Source organism: Talpa occidentalis, unplaced genomic scaffold (genome assembly GCF_014898055.3).
Source record: "Talpa occidentalis isolate TD23 unplaced genomic scaffold, MPIMG_talOcc4v2.1 talOcc4.12, whole genome shotgun sequence".
Taxonomy (NCBI): Eukaryota; Metazoa; Chordata; class Mammalia; order Eulipotyphla; family Talpidae; genus Talpa; species Talpa occidentalis.
The window spans coordinates 86,397,738-86,418,124 of record NW_023601212.1 but is presented as its reverse complement, the minus strand read 5'-3'; the positions used below and the strand labels follow the sequence as shown (position 1 = coordinate 86,418,124).

The 20,387-nt window shown below is 44.9% G+C and overlaps 1 protein-coding gene across 4 annotated transcripts in view; it reads right to left on the bottom strand.

Moving 5' to 3' along the window:
* CORO1A (coronin 1A) overlaps window positions 1-20,387 on the bottom strand; it is a 47,311-nt gene that overhangs the window by 5,084 nt on the left and 21,840 nt on the right. Inside the window, exons 2-6 of one of the 4 annotated variants that reach the window (XM_054693755.1) lie at window positions 5,115-5,200; window positions 3,213-3,322; window positions 2,152-2,336; window positions 809-904; window positions 304-443 (exon numbers count right to left, since the gene is read on the bottom strand). The gene's annotated coding sequence lies outside the window, so the exon portion shown is untranslated. Of the gene's footprint in view, window positions 1-303; window positions 444-808; window positions 1,362-1,574; window positions 1,851-2,151; window positions 2,337-3,212; window positions 3,323-5,114; window positions 5,201-20,387 lie in introns of those variants that run through there. The other 3 variants (XM_037507317.2, XM_054693757.1, XM_037507320.2) reach the window with 3 other exon arrangements.

The following is a 20,387-nucleotide window of genomic DNA, read 5'->3' as shown; positions in this document are numbered from 1 at the left end:
CATTCTGGGGACAGTCAGGGCCCCTGTGTGTCCTGACCCTCACTCCCCCACCTCCATCTTGGCTGCGGTGGCCCCTCACCCTTCTCTCTCCCCAGCTATTCAACACACAGAGGGGCCCTCCCACGCCCGCCCTCAGCTCCGCGAGTCCCCTCCACTCGGAGTGGACCGGCGCTGTCCCCGTGCAAGCGCCACATCGCTCTGACAGCCTGTCCGCCCCCACAGTGGCTTCTCACAAGCTCACGTCTGCCCCACAGGTGGCCCAGGCCAGGGGTGCCTTGTCCCTTTCCAGGAGCCCAGTCTTACCTGCTGCCGAGATGAAGGACACCCCCAAATGGAGGAGGGCGGGCAGGAGGAGGAGCAGGAGGAAGCAGCTACAGGAGCCCAGGACGGACGCCGAGGATGCTCTTGTCAAGACAATGAATGAGAAGCGCGGCGCCCGCCTCCTTAGGGTGGCAGCGCCCCTTTGGGGGCGGAGCTCTCCAGCAGAGCCCGGCCTCCCGAGCACCACCTCCCCGGCCCGCCGCGTCCTCCCTCCCTCCGCCGCGCCGCTCAGCGCCCGGCTCTGCCAATTCCAAACAGAAACAGATGCTGCTGCCCGGGCGCCGCGAAGCTAATCTGCACTTTCTTAATGTCAAAATGCAAAAATACCCTGTTCCGTCTTGCCTCCTTCAGTCCACCCCCAGCCTGCTCACCATCCCTTCCCGACACTCGAAAGGCGCCCATCAGGCCCGCCCACCGGGCCCGGGGCTGCTCTCCACCCCCCACCCCGTGGTCGACTGGCGGGGAGGAGGGAGAGCCGCGCGCCCACCTGCACCCACAGACCAAGGGGCTGGTCCAGGTCCCGCAATTCCGGCCGCGAGGCCTGGGGAGCGGCACTCAGCCTTCATCTAGGAGCGCCTCTGCCCTGCGGGGGCCGGGAACAAATGGGGTAATATGGATAATAGAGGCTCCTCGGGCAGTGGTCTGCGGGGGGCTGAATGCATCAGGCCCGTCCCTCCAGGAAGCCTACCGGAAGGAGAGCGCTGCTTCTGAAGAGGCAGAGGCAGGGCGCTCAGAGGAGGGAGGAGTCGTTCTCCTGCCTCACGGAGGTAGAGGCAGGGGGCAGGAAAGGCTGCTCCAGGGGCAGAGGGCACTGTGAGTTTTTGATTACTGGCTGGCACTCCTACCGAGTGACCTTGGACAGGCCACTTCACCCTTCTCAGCCTCAATTTGTCCCTGTTTAACAGAGTCAAACCTCCTTCACGAGGGCCTCCCCAGTGGCGCAGCGGTTGAGTGCTGGGTTGCGAAGCTGCCCGCGGCCTCTGCGGCGCCAGTTCGATCCCCAGCTGCTCCCCGGCCACCGGAGGAGGGTCCCACATGGCGCGCAGACCTCTCCTGCCGCCCGCTGCTCCCCTCAGCAGTGTACTTCGGTCCTTCTGCCTGCTCTGCCTCCCGCTCTGGCTCTGGTGAATTCTCTCACCCTCCCGCGCTTCTGACTGTACCCAGTGCATGTATAAACAAACAAAACAAACAAACAAACAAACAAATAAATAAATAAAACATGCCTCTATTAAAAAAAAAAAAAAGAAAGAAACCTTCTTCACGAGCTCAACAGGAAGGGAAAGCCCATGCATGGGCCTGGCCTGGCAGGAGTGCTGTTGGCACTCAGCAGTGCGGCTGTTCACACGGCATCTGGGCTGGACCTGGAAGGGCGGGAAGAGCCCACAGGCAAGACTGAGGCGGTCTGGGCAGGTAGCCGAGCAAAGGCCAGGCACATGATTCTTCCAGGGACTGGTTCCAATCCTACCTCCACCACTGATGCTGTGTGATCTTGAGCCAAAGGTCTAACCTCTCTGAACCTGTTTCGTCAGCTGTGAGTGAGGAATAAATCCAATTTATTCTGCCCACCTCACAAAGTTAGGAGACTCTAAAGATACAATGCATGGGAGAATGTTCCTCTGATTATCCAGTTGTACAATCCAGTGGGCTGAGTGGTACCCGGCTGCTGGAGAGCACCGGGTGGGGTGTGCGAGGACTGCAGAGTGCTGCCTCTGGCTGAAGGTGTAATAACTGTCCTAACATGATGCACACGCCACACCCCTTTAATCTCCACAACGCCCTGGTGGCAGAAACCACCTCCGTTTTACAGAGAGGGGCCTGAGGACACACTACCTTCAGCTCTGGGGTGCCTCCTTTCCAAGCAGAGGACGAGGTTGTGAGGGACCTTCATGTTGAAGAAGCACGTAGAAGCTGTGTCCCTGGAGACCATGAGCCTGACAGGCCTGGTGGGCGAGGTGAGGTGATGCTTTCAGCTTCTAGTTGGTCTGCACAGGATGGGGCCGGCAGGCATGGGGCTGCTGCGGAAGATGGAGGCAAGGCCAGTGGCAGAAGTTAGAGGGAAGCAGATGTCGGTGAACGCAAGAGTGAGGGTGAGTTTGGTGGTGGGTGGTGAAGGCCCTGCCACGTGGCCTCCATGCCTCTGAGAAGGGGCTGCGCGTCTCGAGAGGGGTGCTGGGAGGGAGTTCCTGCAGGGTGGCCAACATCTCACCATCCCCCCATTACTGGTGACCGCACCTGCATTTTCCTTTGTGGAACCAACTTTTTCTCACTGGTCCTCCCTGAGTGGGTACAGCGCAGGTGCTGGGCCCATGCTTCCCCAGTCAGAGCAAGCTGTTCTGATCAGTTTAAGAATAGGCACTTGAACCAAGTCTATGAAATCAGAAGCAGACTCTCTGGAGTCTGGAAAAAAGCCCTCTTTCCACTGGGATTAGTTAACCAATAGGGGGAAAGGCCAGCAGGAGTAGCAACCACCCTGTCATATAGGAAAAGCTGCCAGAATGAGCCCACACAGAGGACTACAGAAGCAAGATTTGAGGACAGTCTTGACCTCAGTCGAGTATCTGGATCAAGCTGAATCCCTTTGCTTGTTACGTAAGGTATCAGTTCCTTTTCCCCCATAAACCAGTAAGTTTGAGTTGGATTTCTGGTGCTTGCAACTGAAAGGGTCTCGTACACCCTCCGGGGAGGGAGATGGGACCTGATGTCCTTCCAAGGTACCAGAACACACAATAAAGAGGGACTGAAATCTGAACACAGGATCAAGTCCAGACTCCTTTGCAAAGCTTGTAAGGCCGTCTCTGATCTGTCCACCCTGAAAAGACTATATAGATCATGATGGAGGAGGACCTTAGCTCACCATCTCCTGCCCCCTGGGCCTTATTATGTTCTCTCACCAGTGAAAGGTGCACAGCACTGCTCACTGTCTCCCGGAGATGCGCATCTGCCAGCCTCAACAATTATCAATGGCTACTGAGTCACTTCTTCTCCATTATTTTCTTTGAATCTATTAAAACAAATAGATCTGGTCTCACTCATAGCAGGAATCTAGAAAACTTAAATAAGGGACCAGGAAAATGAATATAAGAAAGTGAAAATCAAAATCAACAAAAAACTATGAACCAGAGACACTTTTTGGGGGGTGGGGGGCGGGAGGGGAAGGATTGGGGTCAGAATGGGGCGTTTGCAATTGTATGGGGGAATATAAAAATAAAATTTAATATTTAAAAAAAAAAAAACAAATATATGAGAAATAATTCTCCATTTTAAAAAGCTAAAAATCTTCAATATGTTACATTTTTATGATTTTGAAGTTTTGATATATTGTATATTCTAGGGAACATCCACACACTCAAAACTGAATTTTTGATAGGAAGAGAGCAATTTGGCTCTCTATTCTCTCTGGAACTAATAAATTACTCAAAAGAGAAAAAAAAAATAAAATAAAACAAATAGATCTATTAAACAAATCTATTAAAACAAATCCCAGATGTCACAGCACTTCAACTTAAATGAGTCAGTATTCACTTCTAACAGGCTTAAAAGAAAAACCCCTTAGAGTCTGTTTAAAAAAAAAAAAAGAATTAACTTTATAACTTGAGACGGTTATTAAGACTTACGTCCATGAAAGTTATGGTATGTTTCTCCATATGTTTATGTCTTCTTTTATGTCTTTTACTATAATTTTATATGTCTCTCTGTAAAGGTATTATATATCATTAGATCTTCCCCCCCATAGATACATTATTGTTTTCTGGCTATTTCCAATGGATTATTTTTACTCTAGTTGTAACCTTATTTCATTTTTCTCTCTTTTTATTGAAATAACATTGCATTATGACATTCTGTAAGTTTCAGATGTGCATTATTAAAAATCAACATGTGTATACACTACATTAAGTTCACCAATAAAAGTCCATTTCCATCTGTCACCATTCAATGAACCCCTTTTACCTGATTTACCCAGCCCTCTTTATTTCCTTCTAAAACAACATTATTTATATACAATAAAATATTTCAAGTCTATGGTTCTATTTTGACAAATGTATATATCCATGTAGTTGCCACCATAATCAAGATACAAAATATTTCCATCGCCCCTGAAAGTATCCTCATTCACTTCTGTAATCAGTGCCCCCCTGCCTTGGCCCCAGGCAATCACTGTTTTCTTTCAGTATAGATTAATTTTGTCTGTTCCAGAATGTTCCATATAAGAGAAATTATACCGTATGGATTTGAGTTTTTTTAGCCAACATGATATTTTGAGACTCACCCATGTCAGATAAGGATTTCTATTTTACCTAAGCATAATGCCATTATGAAGTATTTAATTATATATATATATATATATTTAAATATTTATTTATTTATTTATACAAGCACTGGGTATAGTCAGAAGAGAGGGAGGGTGAAAGAATTCACCAGAGACAGAGCAGAGAGCAGAACAGGCAGACTGACGAAGTACACTGCTGAGGGGAGCAGCAGGTGGCAGGAGAGGTCTGCGCACCATGTGGGACCCTCACCCAGAGGTTGGGGATCAAACTGGCGCTGCAGAGGCTACGGGCAGCTTCACAACCCAGCGCTCAACCGCTGTGCCACCAGGGAGGCCCATATGTAATTATATTTAAGAAATTAGCAATAATTTCTTAGCATGACTGAATATGTAGGTTATGTTCAAATTTCCAAGATTCCCTCAGAGAAAAGAAGCCAGTGGTCTAACTTAACATCACCCAAAGTAGGACAACAGGATCCATGTGTCTCCTACGTAACTGTGGTAAGTATGAAGCAGGCAGTAGTACCTTTGAGATGTTCTTGCCGTGATAGTGACCATCATCTTCATCATCATCCTGCATCTAATCAAGTCACTGGATCTAGTTTATAGGAACTTAGGGGGACAGAAGAACAGATTAAATAACACCATAAGGAAGCAATTATCTAAATCTAGAATGTGAAAATTTTAATAGGACAAACGACCTGGCTTCAACAAATCAACTATATTAAAAAGAGGGGATACATAGCAAAAGAGTCTTGAGAAATAGAACAACCATTTAATATGTGGGTCCTGATTCAAAAGATTTCTTTAGCTAGGATGTCCCACCAAGACTCCTGACCACCCAGGCAGCACTAGGAGCATGCTGACTTTCCACCACAGCAATGCGAACAGCGCTGAGAGGTAGTTCACTGTCCCTCTTTTCAGATGATGAAATTGAGGTTCAGAGGAGAAGACTTATTAAGACTTCTCTCCACCAGAATGTGACCCACCTGAAGTCACATAAACCAGAATTCAAATACAAGTCTGCTTGACTCTGAAACCCAAGAGTCCATTCACACTGTCCAGATGGCTTCCGGAAGCAGAGGTGTGCCCAGGTGGGAAGAGTGGGTCCGGGTGAGGCAGCACCACAGCCTAAGAGACGTCCCAGACGTGGGTGGGATGAATGAAGTTACATTTAAACTGGATCTTGAATGATAGTTGGCAAGGCAGAGAAGGGAGGGGAGAGGGAGAAAAGCAACTGTGATAAAGGCCAGACCACGGCGATGATATTGAGGAAAGGATGGGCTCTGCACCATGATGGGGGCCTTAGATGCTGGGGATAAAATGAGGAAGGTCAGCAGGAGGCAGGCAGTGAGAGGCCTCCACCTGCGTCTTCTCAAGGAATTTGTTCGGAGGGAGCAGAAGCCCACACCAGCTCTATAGAGAAGTGACGGGGTCGAATTTGCAAGAAGGTACCCTGCCAGCCTGGTCCCCTGACGGCCTCCACTCCGTCTCTCAGCTGTGGTCTGCCATGCCTGCCAGGCTCAGCTCTGACCCACGGTCAGGAACCAAACCCAGCACAGACAGGAGGCATATAAGGATGCCCCGTCCATAGGCCCAGGCTAAGCCAACCTTGCCCACTACTTCTCACGTGCCATCTACTCTAGACTGCCTTCCTCGCCTTGACAGCTGGCCAGTGCACTACTTTATGGAGAAAAGAAGTGAGAACAATTTCAACCCCTCTCCTCCCACCAGCAATGGTTTCTTGGGCTCCCATGACGGGCCTTGGGCTGTTATCTCAGAGGAGGCATCCCCCTTGGACCTAAGGCTGATTCTCCCTTCTTGAGACACAGCCCTTTCCATTTCCTCAGTGACCTCACCCCATTCCTGCACCCCTTTCTCCTGCACTGCCCCGTCACCTCTTCACAGGCCCACTCCTTTCAGTACAGAAACACATGCCCAAGCCCCTGCTGTCTTTGGAGAACCTCTCTCTACTGGGCAACCTCAAACCACTTCCCTATCTCACCCCTATGTTCACAGTCAAGTCTCTTAAAAGAGCTATTTACACTCACTAGCTCCACTTCCTTGTTTCCTGCTTACTCCTCCACCCCCTTGATTCTGGCTTCTGCCCCCACCTCTGCACCAGACTTGTCCCGCAAGGCCGCCCATAACCAACTGATCATGGCATCCAGCAGGCACATTTTAGTGAAGTCAGATTACTCTGTCCATCCTGAATCTTCGCATTCTTTGGTGTCCAGCCCCCAATCTCTCTGGGTTCTCTTTGCTCTGTAACTCTCTCAAGCCCCTGCAGAGTGTCTCTCCCTTTGCTCAACTGCAGGGCACTCCCAAGGTGCTGCCTCTTTTAGTCACACCCAGTCTCCCCACCCTCTCTCATCCACATCCGCAGCTTCAACTGTAAACTTTGACAACCCCTATCCGTCTCTGTGAACCTTACCTGCTGCCTGCATACCTCCTTCTGACTGACAAGTGGATATCTTGAGCTGTGGGTTCCATGAGTACCTCAGGGAAAGCCTCACAGAGGGACTAGGAAGTCTTGGCCTGGAATCTCTCCCTTTCTATTTTTGTTTTTAAATTTATTTTTGTAAATTGAAATAATGTTGGTTTATAACACTGTATATGATTTAGGGGTCTAAGTCCAGATGTCTGTTACCACACCACACCCACCAGCTGGTCTCTGTGAACACTGCCAATGCCGGAGTGGTGTTGCTGGATTGTTTTGCTAGCTCCCTTACTAATCACCTTCCTCTGATCCAACAACTCTGCTAGGGTCGCCTTACTGATGGTAACATGCCTCCCTTCCAACACCCTACCCACTCCTCAGCACCTCCAGGAAAAAGCTGAAACTCCCTCCACAGGGCAAACAAAGCCCTTGGTGATGTGCCCCATCCAGCTCTCTGGCCTTGCCGCTAGTCATTACCCAAGCTCAGTGTGCTCCCCATCCCTCCAGTCCAGAGACTGACTCTAGGGAGGATGAGGGGCATCCTGGTTACTTGCTAAGGAGGAACCAACCACTCAAAAAATCTGTGACTTAAAATGACCACCACATGGGCCTCTCTGGTGGCGCAAAGGGTTAAGGTGCAGCACTACGAAGCTATCCGTAGTCTCTGCTGCGCTGCACGAGTTCGATCCCCAACCTGCCAGGGAGCTACCAACATGGTGCAGCAGACCTCTCCTGTCTCGCCTGTTGCCCCCCTCAGCAGTGTATTTCAGTCAGTCTGCCTGTTCTGTTCCCCGCTCTGTCTCTGGTGAATCCTCTCACCCGCCCCGCATCTCTGGCCTATACCCCAGTTCTTGTATGCATAAATAAATAAATCTTTAGGGCCTCCCTGGTGGCGCAAGGGGTTAAGACGCAACCTATGCAGCAACCTATGAAGCCACTGCAGCATGAGTTCGATTCCCAGCCAGAGAGCTACCCACATGGTGCAGCAGACCTCTCCTGACTTGCCCACTGCTCCCCTCGGCAGTGTATTTCAGTCAGTCTGCCTGTTCTGTTCCCCACTCTGTCTCTGGTGAATCTTCTCACCCCCCGCACCTCTGGCCTGTACCCCAGTTCTTGTATGCATAAATAAATAACTCTTTTAAATAAATAAATATTTTTAAAATGACCACCATTTTAAAGTTCTAGGGTTTGGAGAGGGAGTGTCCTCAGAAAGAGTGCTTCAAGAAACTGACAGTTTTTTAAAAAGGATTGGTCCCCTCATTAGCACAAAGAAACTGCTACCACATTCTGTTGGTAAACCATTCACAGGCTCAGCCCAGGGAGGGGGAACTCCTCCTTTTGACTTGGAGAGTAACCCAGAACTCACAGTTATCATTCATCAACCACAAGAGGCCCAGGCAGGTGACGTGAAGAGCTGATGCGGGCAGGTGAATTTTAATAGAGAGTGGGATGTGGCTGCACCAGTGCTTTGTCACCACACAGGAATGTGGCCCTGAGCGGCTGAGCCTCCTGGGTTTTCAACATAAGTTAGAAATATGGATTTTTATGTGAAAGCTGCAAATCTTTCAATGTTGGCAACAAATTCAAAATTTTCTAAAAATGTTAAATGAGCAAAACTAATTATGTCTTTGGCTTAGATGTGGTTTTTCTGGCCAACAATTTTTTGGACTCTGTTCTTAGTCCTTGGCACAGGCCTGAAATCTCTTATTCCTTGTTTGCTACCAAACTCTTAAGTACCCTACTTATCCTGTAAGGCTCAGGTCAAAATCTCCTTGTGAAGCTTTCGCTGACACCCCTCGCCCCTACACAGCCACTGCCCCCACACACCCTCTGCCCTGTGCTAATGGACCCCAGTGCATCCTTCTTTCGCAGTGATTAGCACATTGGATAGTAATTATTTATAAGTCCAAGTTCTCCACCAGACTCAATTTTGTTTGTCTATCACAGGGCCCAACATGAGGTTGGCATTCAGTAAATATAAATCCTTTTTTCTTTCCCAACACTGTTAATCAAACCAAGACTCGTCCGCTCTACTTCCAGCATTCTCTTTCCAGGCCAGTTCACGCTTTCCCCCTCATTGTCATTACACTAGTTCAATCCTAATATTCACTTTTTTTTTTTTTTTTAAGATTTATTTATTTATTTATATAAGCACTGGGTACAGTCAGAAGCACGGGAGGGTGAGAGAATTCACCAGAGCCAGAGCAGGGAACAGAACAGGCAGACTGATGAATACACTGCTGAAGGGAGCAGCAGGTGACACAGGAGAGGTCTGCCACGCCATGTGGGTATCTCCCCAGCAGGCCTGGAATTGAACCCGCACTACAGAAGCTGCGTGCGGACAGCTTCACCGCACTGTACTCAACCTGCTGCACCACTGGGGAGGCCTTCACTTTTTTATTTATGCATACAAGAAATGGGGTGTAAGCCAGAAGTGCAGGGGGTGAGAGGATTCACCAGAGACAGAGTGGGGAGCAGAACAGGCAGATCTACTGAAATACACTGCTGAGAGGAGCAGTGGGCGAGACAGGAGAGGTCTGCTGCACCATGTGGGTTGCTCCTGGCCAGCCAGGGATCGAACTTGTGCTTCAGTGGCTGGCAATAGCTTTGATAGTAATGTCTTTAACCCCTGTGCCACCAAGGAGGCCCCAATCCTAATTCACTTCTTCGAGAATGATTCCCACAGACTCAGGTGCTTGGTTTTACAGGTCTGAAAGCAGAACTGATACACACATAGAGCAAAGGACATCCAGCAAAGAAGGGCTCCAGCTTGATTCATTTCCATTGTTGCATTTTCAAAGAATCTGACCCACTATTTACCAACTTCCATTTTGGAATTAACGTCCAAGTTCACCACCCATGACTGCTGGGGAGAATTATACCCCAAAGTCTTGTGAGCCCTAGTGAAGTCTTGTCAACCCCAGAAGGGTCTCTCTAAGTGACAAGTCCCTCCTGTACTCTCTCTTGGGGGGCTCTGCAATCAAATCTTGAAACATTGCTAGTGGGAGGGATCTAAGTCTAGCTCCCCCATTTTATGGGTAATGAAACTTAGACCCAGAGACCAGAGTTAGTTAGAAACTGAACAAAATCCTGGGTCTGAACCCCCACAATACCATGTTACCCAGTGTGAGACATGCTTTCTGTCTCTTTTTCATGCCTAACTGCAATTTAGAAAAAAAAGACACAAAGTCTTGGTCATTTTCAAAAATTCATAGGTGTCCTAGTTCCTTTCTTATAGTAATAAAACCAAAGGAAAAAGGGGGGTAGGGATGCTATAGCTCTTCAGTAAAATAACTAGAACTATTTTTTACTCTGTATGTGGCTATTCTTAACCATTTCCTTTGATCAACAGCCAGATATAGTTCTCATATTTACACAGTATCAGAGCATTTAATCCAAACTACCAGCAATGAATTTGTCTCTATTAGTCGGGTTTCTTTGAGTTGCAAGTAACAGAGATCCAGTTGAAATCAATGTAAAGAAAAATAAATAAATAAATTTAGGGGTCCACATAACTGCTTAGTCCAGAGACTGGATTCAGTTGCTCAAAGGATGCTGCAAGATCGTTAGGATGCTCTCTTTTTTAAAAAAAAAAAAAAAAAAGAAAAAATTTATTTATGCATACAAGATCTGGGGTAGGCCAGAGGGGTGCGGGATGGGAGGATCCACCAGAGACAGAGTGGGGAGCAGAACAGGTGGACTGACTGAAATACACTATTGAGCGGAGCAGCAAGTGAGACAGGAGAGGTTGCTACGGCATGTGGGTCAGCTCCCTGGTCTGGGATAAAACTCAGTCTACAGCGGTAATACCACTGAGACTTAACCCCTAGGCCACCAGAGAGGCCCAGATCTTCTTCAGTTTCTTTCAAAAGTTATCTGAAGCTTTCAGAGTTTATATTTTATACTTCTGTTAAATTTATTCTTAAGTATTTCTATTCTTTTTTGATGCTATTATAAATTAAATTATTTTCTTAATTTCCTGTTTGAATTATTCATAGTAAGTGTCCCCATTATAATTTTTGTGTATTGATCTTATAGTCTGCAACTTCACTAAACTCATTAATTCTAATGTTTTTATGATAGTAAAAACACTTGAGATCTACTCTCAATTTTTAAGTGTATAGTACAGTATTATTATATGTAAGTACAACATGTAACAGATCTCTAGAACTTTCTAATCGTGTATGCCTGAAATTGTATACAACAATTTCCCATTTTCCTCTCTCCCTAGTCATTGACAATCACCATTCTAACTTCTGTTTCTATGAATTTGACTACTTTAGGTATCTCATATATTGAAATCAGGCATTATTTGTCCTTCTGTGATTGGTTTAGTTCACATCACATGATGTCCTCAATATTGATCCATTAGTAGTATATAACAGTATTTCCTTCTTTTCGTAATTGAATAATATTCCACTGGCTGTAATACCACATTTTCTTTATCCATTTTTTCATCACTGGACATTCAAACTGTTTCCATATCTTGGCTATTGTGAATAATAATGCAAAGGACATGGATACACAACTATATCTTCAAGATTTTTTTTTTTTAATTGGAGGCATGTTTTTTTTTATTTTTTTTTATTTTATTTATTTATTTGTTTGTTTGTTTGTTTTGTTTATACATGCACTGGGTACAGTCAGAAGTGCGGGAGGGTGAGAGAATTCACCAGAGCCAGAGCGGGGAGCAGAGCAGGCAGAAGGACCGAAGTACACTGCTGAGGGGAGCAGCGGGCGGCAGGAGAGGTCTGCGCGCCATGTGGGACCAGGAGCCGGGGATCAAACCGGCGCCGCAGAGGCTGCGGGCAGCTTCGCAACCCAGCGCTCAACCACTGCGCCACCGGGGAGGCCCTATCTTCAAGATCTTAATTTCAATTCTTTTGGGTAAATTTTCAGGTGTGAGATTGATAGATCATATGGTAGTTCTATTTTAAATTTTAACAGGAATTTCCATACTGTTTTCCATACCAGTTGCACCATTTCATTTTTCCACCAACAGTGCACAAGGGTTCTCATTTCTCAACATCTTTCCAAGTACTTGTTTCTGGTTTTTTTTTTGTTTTTTTTTTTTTTTAATAAAGACCATTCTGAAAGGTATGAGGTGATACTTCATTGTAGTTTTTTTTTTTTTGAAAGACTATTTTTTTAATATTTATTTTTATTTATTTATACAAGTACTGGGTACAGGCAGAAGCGCAGGAGGGTGAGAGAATTCACCAGAGCCAGAGCGGGGAGTAGAGCAGGCAGGAGGACCGAAGTACACTGCTGAGGGGAGCAGCGGGCGGCAGGAGGGGTCTGCGCACCATGTGGGACCCTCCTCCGGTGGCCGGGGAGCAGCCGGGGATCGAACCAGCGCTGCAGAGGCTGCGGGCAGCTTCGCAAGCCAGCGCTCAACTGCTGCGCCACCAGGGAGGCCCCATTGTAGTTTTAATCTGCATTTCCCTGGTGATTCGTGCTGCAGTTCTAATTTTTCAGTAAATAGCATAAGACTTACTATGTACAAGATCATGTCATCTGCAGTTTTATTTTTTTCTTCCCAATCTAGGTACTTTTTACTTAATTTTCTTGCCTAAATTTCTAACTAGGAATTCAGTATAATGTCAAATAGAAGTGGCAGGAGTGTATATTCTTGTCTCATTCCTGATCTTTAAGGAACTTTCACCATTAAGTATGACGCAAACTGTGAATCTTTCATAGCTGCCATTTTTCAGGTAGAGAATATTCCCTTCTATTTCTAGCTTGTTGCATGGTTATATCATGAAAGAATGTTGGATTTTGTCCAAGGATTTCCCCACATCTGTTAGGATGATTATGTGTGTGTGTGTGTTTTTTTCTTTAGTGCAATAGTATGTGTACTATATTAATTTAGTTTCAGATGTTAAACCAACCTTGCATTCCTGAGATAAATTTAACTTGGGCATGGCAAATTATGCTTTGTATATGTTGTTGGATTCTGCCTGCTAGTATTTGTGAGGATTTTCCCCTCTAAATTCACAAAGAGGGCCTCCCTGGAGGTGCAGGCGGTTGACCGCAGTGCTGTGAAGCCATCCGCGGCATCTGCAGTGCCAGTTTGATCCCCGCTGGCCTTGGAGCAACCCACGTGGTGAGCAGATCTCTCCTGTCTCACCTGCTGCTCCCCTTAGCTGTGTATTTTGTCAGTCTGCCTGTTCTGTTCCCTGCTCTGTCTCTGGGGAATCCTCTCACCATCCTGTGCATCTGGCCTGTACCCCGGCTCTTGTATAAATAAAAAATAAATCTTTTTTAAAAGTAAATTCACAAAGAGGGCCTCCCTGGCGGTGCAGGGGGTTAAGAAGCAACCTATGGGGACTCCCCAGTGGCGCAGTGGTTGAGCGCTGGGTTGCGAAGATGCCCGCAGCCTCTGCAGTGCCGGTTCGACCCCCCGCTGCTCCCCGGCCACCAGAGGAGGGTCCCACATGGTGCGTAGACCTCTCCTACTGCCCACTGCTCCCCTCAGCAGTGTATTTCAGTCTGCCTGCTCTACTCCCCGCTCTGGCTCTAGTGAATTCTCTCACCTTCCAGCACTTCTGACTGTACCCAGTGTTTGTATAAATAAATAAATAAATAAATAAATAAATAAATAAATAAATAAATAAATAAAATAAATCTTAAAAAAAAAAAAAAGCAACCTATGAAGCTGTCCGCAGCCTCTGCAGCATGAGTTTGATCCCCTGGCCAGCCAGGGAGCTACCCACATGGCTCAGCAGACCTCTTTTGACTAGCCCGCTGCTCCCCTCAGCAGTGTACTTGGGTTAATCTGCCTATTCTGTTCCCCACTCTGTCTCTGGTGAATCCTCTCACCATCACCCCCTCCCACACACCTCTGGCCTGTACCCCAGTTCTTGTATGCATAAATAAATAAATCTTTAAAAAATTCACAAAGAAATATTGATGTATTGTACTGTAAGATCTTTGCCTAGTTTTGGTATCAGAGTACTACTGGCCTCATAGAAAGAGCTGTCAAGTGTTCTGTCCTCTTCCATTTCTTTTTTTTTTTTAAACTTGGAATGCAATTTAGTGTGTTTTTTTTTTTTAAGATTTATTTTTATTTATTTATACAAGCACTGGGTACTCCGGTGGCTGGGGAGCAGCCAGGGATCGAACCAGTGCTGCAGAGGTTGAGGGCAGCTTCACAACCCAGCGCTCAACCGCTATGCCACCGGGGAGGCCCCCCCTCTTCCATTTCTTGGAAGAGTTTGTGAAGAACTGGTAGTGTTTGGTCAAATTCACCAGTGAAGTCATCTGACTCTGGGTTTTTCTTTGTGAAAAATTTTTTGATTACTAATTCAATTTCTTTACTTGTTATAGGTCAATTTAGATCTTCTATTTCCTTTTGAAATTTGGTACTTTTTGTTTTGCTAGAACTTTTTCCATTCCATCAAAGTTACATAATTTATTAGCTTACAATTGTTCATACTATCCCCTCCTAATCCTTTTTATTTCTGTAAAATTGGTAGTAATGTCCCCAAAGTGTCTAATAAGAACTAGGTTTTAATCAAATAGAGGCTGAAATAAATCACTTTAACCTAAAACAAACTTTTGGGAATGCTTTAAATCTCTTTCATTTTGCTGACAAGAAAACTATCTGTAAAAATAGAACCCAGAAATTAACTAATCAGGTTAAGTAAAAACTTTACATGTGGCCTGTCCAGAACAGACAAATCTGTAGAGAGAAAAATTAGATTAGTGGTTTCCAGGGGTGTGGGGTGCAGGGAGGTGATGAGAGCATGTGTTTTTTTGTTGGGCTGATGAAAATGTTCTAGAATTAGCAGTGATTGATACATAATTCTGTGACTGTGTTAAGAACCAAAATCACTGAACTATATGATTTATTTTTTTTTTAATAGAGGCATGTTATTTATTTATTTATTTGTTTGTTTGTTTGTTTGTTTGTTTTTTTGTTTATACAAGCACTGGGTACAGTCAGAAGCGCGGGAGGGCGAGAGAATTCACCAGAGCCAGAGCGGGGAGCAGAACAGGCAGAAGGACCGAAGTACACTGCTGAGGGGAGCAGCGGGCGGCAGGAGAGGTCTGCGCGCCATGCGGGACCCTCCTCCGGTGGCCGGGGAGCAGCCGGGGATCGAACCGGCGCCGCAGAGGCTGCTGGCAGCTTCGCAACCCAGAGCTCAACCACTGCGCCATCGGGGAGGCCCTGAACTATATGATTTAAAAGGTAAAGTTTACACATTAATATTACTTCAATAAAATTTATTTTTAAAAAAAGATTACATGTGGGCCTCCCCGGTGGTGCAGAGGTTGAGCGCTGGGTTGCAAAGCTGCCCGCAGCCTCTGCAGTGCCGGTTCGATCCCCGGCTGCTCCCCGGCCACCGGAGGAGGGTCCCGCATGGCGCGCAGACCTCTCCTGCCACCCGCTGCTCCCCTCAGCAGTGTACCCCGGTCCTTCTGCCTGCTCTGCTCCCCGCTCTGGCTCTGGTGAATTCTCTCACCCTCCCGCACTTCTGACTGTATCCAGTGCTTGTATAAATAAATAAATAAATAAATCTTTAGAAAAAGAAAATATTAAAAAAAAAAAGATTACATGTGATCTTGCCTTGTTCATAATTTTAAGGAATTAAATGCTATATTTTCCTACTCATCAATGAAAAGAGATAAGGGCTTTCTTGTTAGCAATTGATTTATTACCTTTCTAAAATATAAACCTTTTTTTTTTAACAAACCTGAAACTGAAAAAAATAGCTTTGCTATTAGCACCACTGATCCAGAACACTGTCAGATTCATTCTAATGCCAAAAAAATGGTTGTTTTTTAAAAAATAAAAGAGTATAAAGAAAATACAACCAGAGAAGATAAGTCTTCAATTTAAAAAAAGCATCTCATTGTAGACATTCCTGCCTCATGTCACTGGGCTGTGTTTGCTTCATAAATATATGTATTTTATTCCCACATATCTTTCCCCAAGATGCTGTTATAAAAGAGTATTCTGATGAGTGTGAATATAATGTGTACATTAAGGCTGATCTGGATTCTGAAGTAGCTAAAGCAGCTATAAAACAGAAATACATTCATAGTTGCAGAAACTACGATCAGTAGAGGACTTTTGGGCTTTTGTTTTATTTTGGGGTTTTAGAAGGAGGTTTTTATTACAAAGAAAAATTCCAGTGAATTGTATAGAAATACTGGTTTCTATACTATCCTAAAGAAAAACTTATGAGGATTTTTTGGTGTGGAAAAAATAATTAAAACTTGGGATCTTAAGTTATAAGAACCATTGAGTGTCAGTGGTCTAAAAGAACTCTTTTTGTGAAATGAATGAGAGGAAATACAGCCCAAAAAATGAATTGTGAAATACATTTTAATAATTATAATAAATTACTAATTGGGGCTAGCATAGTAATTTAATGATAATTCATTAATTTTACTTGTTAATCATTTCAGATGCACTGATATACAATGACATTCAAGAGGTTTTCCATTCAAAATTTCTCTTTTGTTCCTTCCAACTATATAAAGCTAGCAAGCTTTTTAGTTTTTGAGATAGCCTACATAATTTTTTTAAAGATTTAATTATGCATACAAGAGCTGGGGTGTAGGCCAGAGGTGCAGAACAGGAGGATCTACTGAAATACACTGCTGAGGGGAGCAGCGGTGAGACAGGGGAGGTCTGCTGTGCCATGTGGGTCACCTCCCTGGCCAGGGATCAAACGCATGCTGCACTGTCTGCCGATAGCTTCATAATGCTGAGACTTAACCCCTTGCACCACCAGGGAGGTCCCCCACATAATTTTCTATTCTTCTGCAGAAGTTTTTTTTTTTAAATCTTAAATTTGAAAATCAGAAATTAGTTCTGGGAGTTTTTAGACTTAAACATATCTTGGAATTTTGTTACAACTACTACCTTGCAATATTTTTTACTGGCCTCCCCAATAATGCTAAACCTGGTTTTCTCCTGAAGTTTCTATTTCAATAACTCAACTGAGGAAAGAGTATGTTCTATGAGTTTGGCCTGCACCCTCTGATGCCAGGAGCTAGATGTGGGGCTAATATTTGGTCAACTCCCCTCTGAGGAACAGAGTGGTGACTGGAGAGTGGGAGATGGGGGCTTGAGCATCTATCTGAGTTTGCAGGGTCTTTCATAAAATACCCAGTGGTGTTGCTGCCCCCTGTCATTTGAAATATCTCTTTTATTGTTCAACCACAGAGTAGTAAAGAATGATTTTTTTAATGTTTTCATAATTAAGAATTTTAATATCAAATTGTCATTGTATATTAGATACTGAAAGACACATAAAAAAAGAGTTAATAGGGCCTTCCCGGTGGCGCAGCAGTTGAGCACTGGGCTGCGAAGCTGCTCGCAGCCTCCACAGCGCCAGTTTGATCTCCAACTGCCGGTGAAGGTCCCACATGGTGTGCAGACCTCTCCTGCCGCCCGCTGCTCCCCTCAGCAGTGTACTTAGTCAGTCTGCCTGCTCTGCTCTCCGCTCTGACTCTGGTGAATTCTCTCACCCTCCTGACTCTGGTGAATTCTCTCACCCTCCCGCGCTTCTGGCTGTACCCAGTACTTGTATAAATAAATAAATAAATCTTTAAAAAAAAAAAAAAAAAAGATGAGTTTTAAAAAGAGAATAAAAAGGAGCCACTAATCAATAGCAAATGGGCTGCATTTTTGGGGAGTGATGTAAATTTTCTAAAGTTAGATGGTGGGAATAGTGGCATGATTCCATAAATTTACTAAAATGGGTGAATGTAAATCATACTTCAATAAAGCTCTTTTTAAAAACCAGCCAGGGAGACAAAAGGAAAACCAGGTGCTGGGGGCACACCTTGCACGGGAGAAGAAGACTCTGCTCTTCAGAAGCTACTTAATATCATCAGGATGGCCGCACCTGACCTCTGGAAACTGTGGGCACCGTGTGTTACCTTACAGAGATGAAAGGATGCTGCAGGTGTGATTAAGTTTATAAACCTTACAACAGGGAGATTATACTGGATTATTCAATTGAGACCAATGGAATCACACAAACCTTTACAAGCAGAGAACTCTCTCCAGATGGAAGCAAGAGCACAGTGGTGATGTGGTAGAAGTCAGAGACTGAACACACAGTCGCTAGCTAGGTCCGCAAAGCCCAAGCCCAGGAGGAGGCTCTCTAGGAGCTGAGGATGGCCCCCCACTGACAGTATCAAGGAAACAGGGACCTCAATCCTACTGCAATGCCAATGCCCTGGATTCCTCCACAACCTGAATGAGCGATTCACACCTTGATTTTAGCTTGTGAACCCCAGAGCAGAGAAGCCATTTGAACTGACCTAGACTTCTGAAGAACTACAAATTGTGAGATAATAAATTTCCTTTGTTTTACATCTCTAAGGTTGTAGTAACTGCTTAGGGCAGCAACTGAAAACAAATCCAATTGCTTAAGCTATCAATCTGATTGATGTCTGACCCCACTTCAAACCTTCTAATGACTTTTTACTGCCTATAACCAAAGAGTCTAAACTTCCTAATGCAGCACATGTGGTCCTCCAGGACCCGACCCCTGACTTTCACGACCCCAGACATTACCCAGATAGTATTGACTCACCTGCATGCACCCTGCTGCCTCTCACCTCCGTTCCTTTCCTGGGGACTAAACGCATTCTGAGCTCAGGCGTCACCTGTTCCAGGAAGACTCTCCTGCCATAACACCCTCTGTATAGTTCCATAATTATAGTACAGTATAATAACATAGTGTACAATTACACTTGAAAAGCATTACAACGAACCATTTATGTGCATGAATCCATTCTGAGACTATAACTCCCTTGAGGGCAGGATCAAGTGTTATCTTCACTTCCTCCCTATCTCTGTGTCAGTGGGAACTCCTACCCTTGTCCATACTTGCCACCTGGTTACTCACTGGCTGTCGTCTACCATCGAAATGGCCATGACATGTGAAACGACCAGCGTCCGAGGACTAGTTTCCACCAGCACCTTCGCCAAGCGTAGCCTATAGGTCTCCTAACTTATCTCAAGCTAATACACACAAGAGGCATTTGCCAATCACTTTTTCTCTTGATGATTAACGTCAATGACACATTTCTGCAAGTTGCATAGTTAGATCTTTGTTCTTCATAATGTATATCTACTAGGGGAAAATTCAGCCCATGGTCATCCATTTGTATGAATTACAACCATTTATTGCTAACACGGATGAGGCATGGCAGAGTAAATAATGTTTGTAAAACACCTCAAAATCCAGGGCAAACTGAGAAAACACAACAGAGATTAAGGGGTAACACTAATGCTGAGTGATGCTAAAATGACACACAACCACTAATATCATGTGTTGGTTCAACAGAGTCGGCACATGCTTTTTTTCAGGTACAGTTGATTTTTCCTGTAAAGGTTTATAAGTTGAACAAGTAGAGAAACTGTATGCTGACTTGAAAATAAATTATGTTATAGCATCAACCTATACTCCTAAATCATAGTGTTGTAAATCAACATTACCTCAATAAACATAATCTTAAAAATAAAATGTTATGCAGATTGCTGAGAAAATTAACCCTGAATTGCCAGGTCTTCAATTCGCTATGCTTGCTCAGACTTCCTCCTCTGTCTCAATCTATCATGTAAGTTAAAGGTGTCTGCATGTGTTGGTAAATGAGTTTCATATTCATGGTTCCAGCATTGCTTAGCCCTTGATAACATTTTCCTTTTCCCTGGCATCTACTTGAGATGCTCAACATCGGGGACAATCTTGACACCCTGAACTACTTTTTTGCTCATTCTGTGACTGGTGCAATGAAATGACATCATTAACACCAACCCAGAGTTTATCAAGAAACAGTACAAATTATCACATTTCATCTATATTTGTAAACATCTTCATCAACATTCAAATGTGTAAATGTTTTCTGCAACACTCTGAAGCTAAGTAAGTAGCATGACCAAACACTCCCTCCTGGCAGGCAGCCCAAGCTTCCACAGCCTCCTTTAGGTACTGCCCCTCGCACCTCCGCTCCCCACACAGCTCTTCTTCTAGGCCCCTACCCTTCCAGCAAATTCACTGCCTCCTCCTTTTGGTGTTTTTCATCACTCCCTTTACCTGCCCCAAACCAGTCCGCATTCCTACGGTCCTCATCTCTTCATGAAGCTATCCCTTCCTTTCCTGAACTTCTAAACAATTTATTAGGAGGCAGACAATGTAGTCACAAATTGGAGCCTGTATCTTAACATATTTTAAAAGGTCTACTTTTATTTTATTTTTTTAAGATTTATTTATTTACATAAGAACTGGGGCACAGTTCTTATTTATACAAGAACAGAGGTGCAGGAGGGTGACAGGATTCACCAGAGAGAGAGGGGAACAGAATAGGCAGATAGACCGAAGACACTGC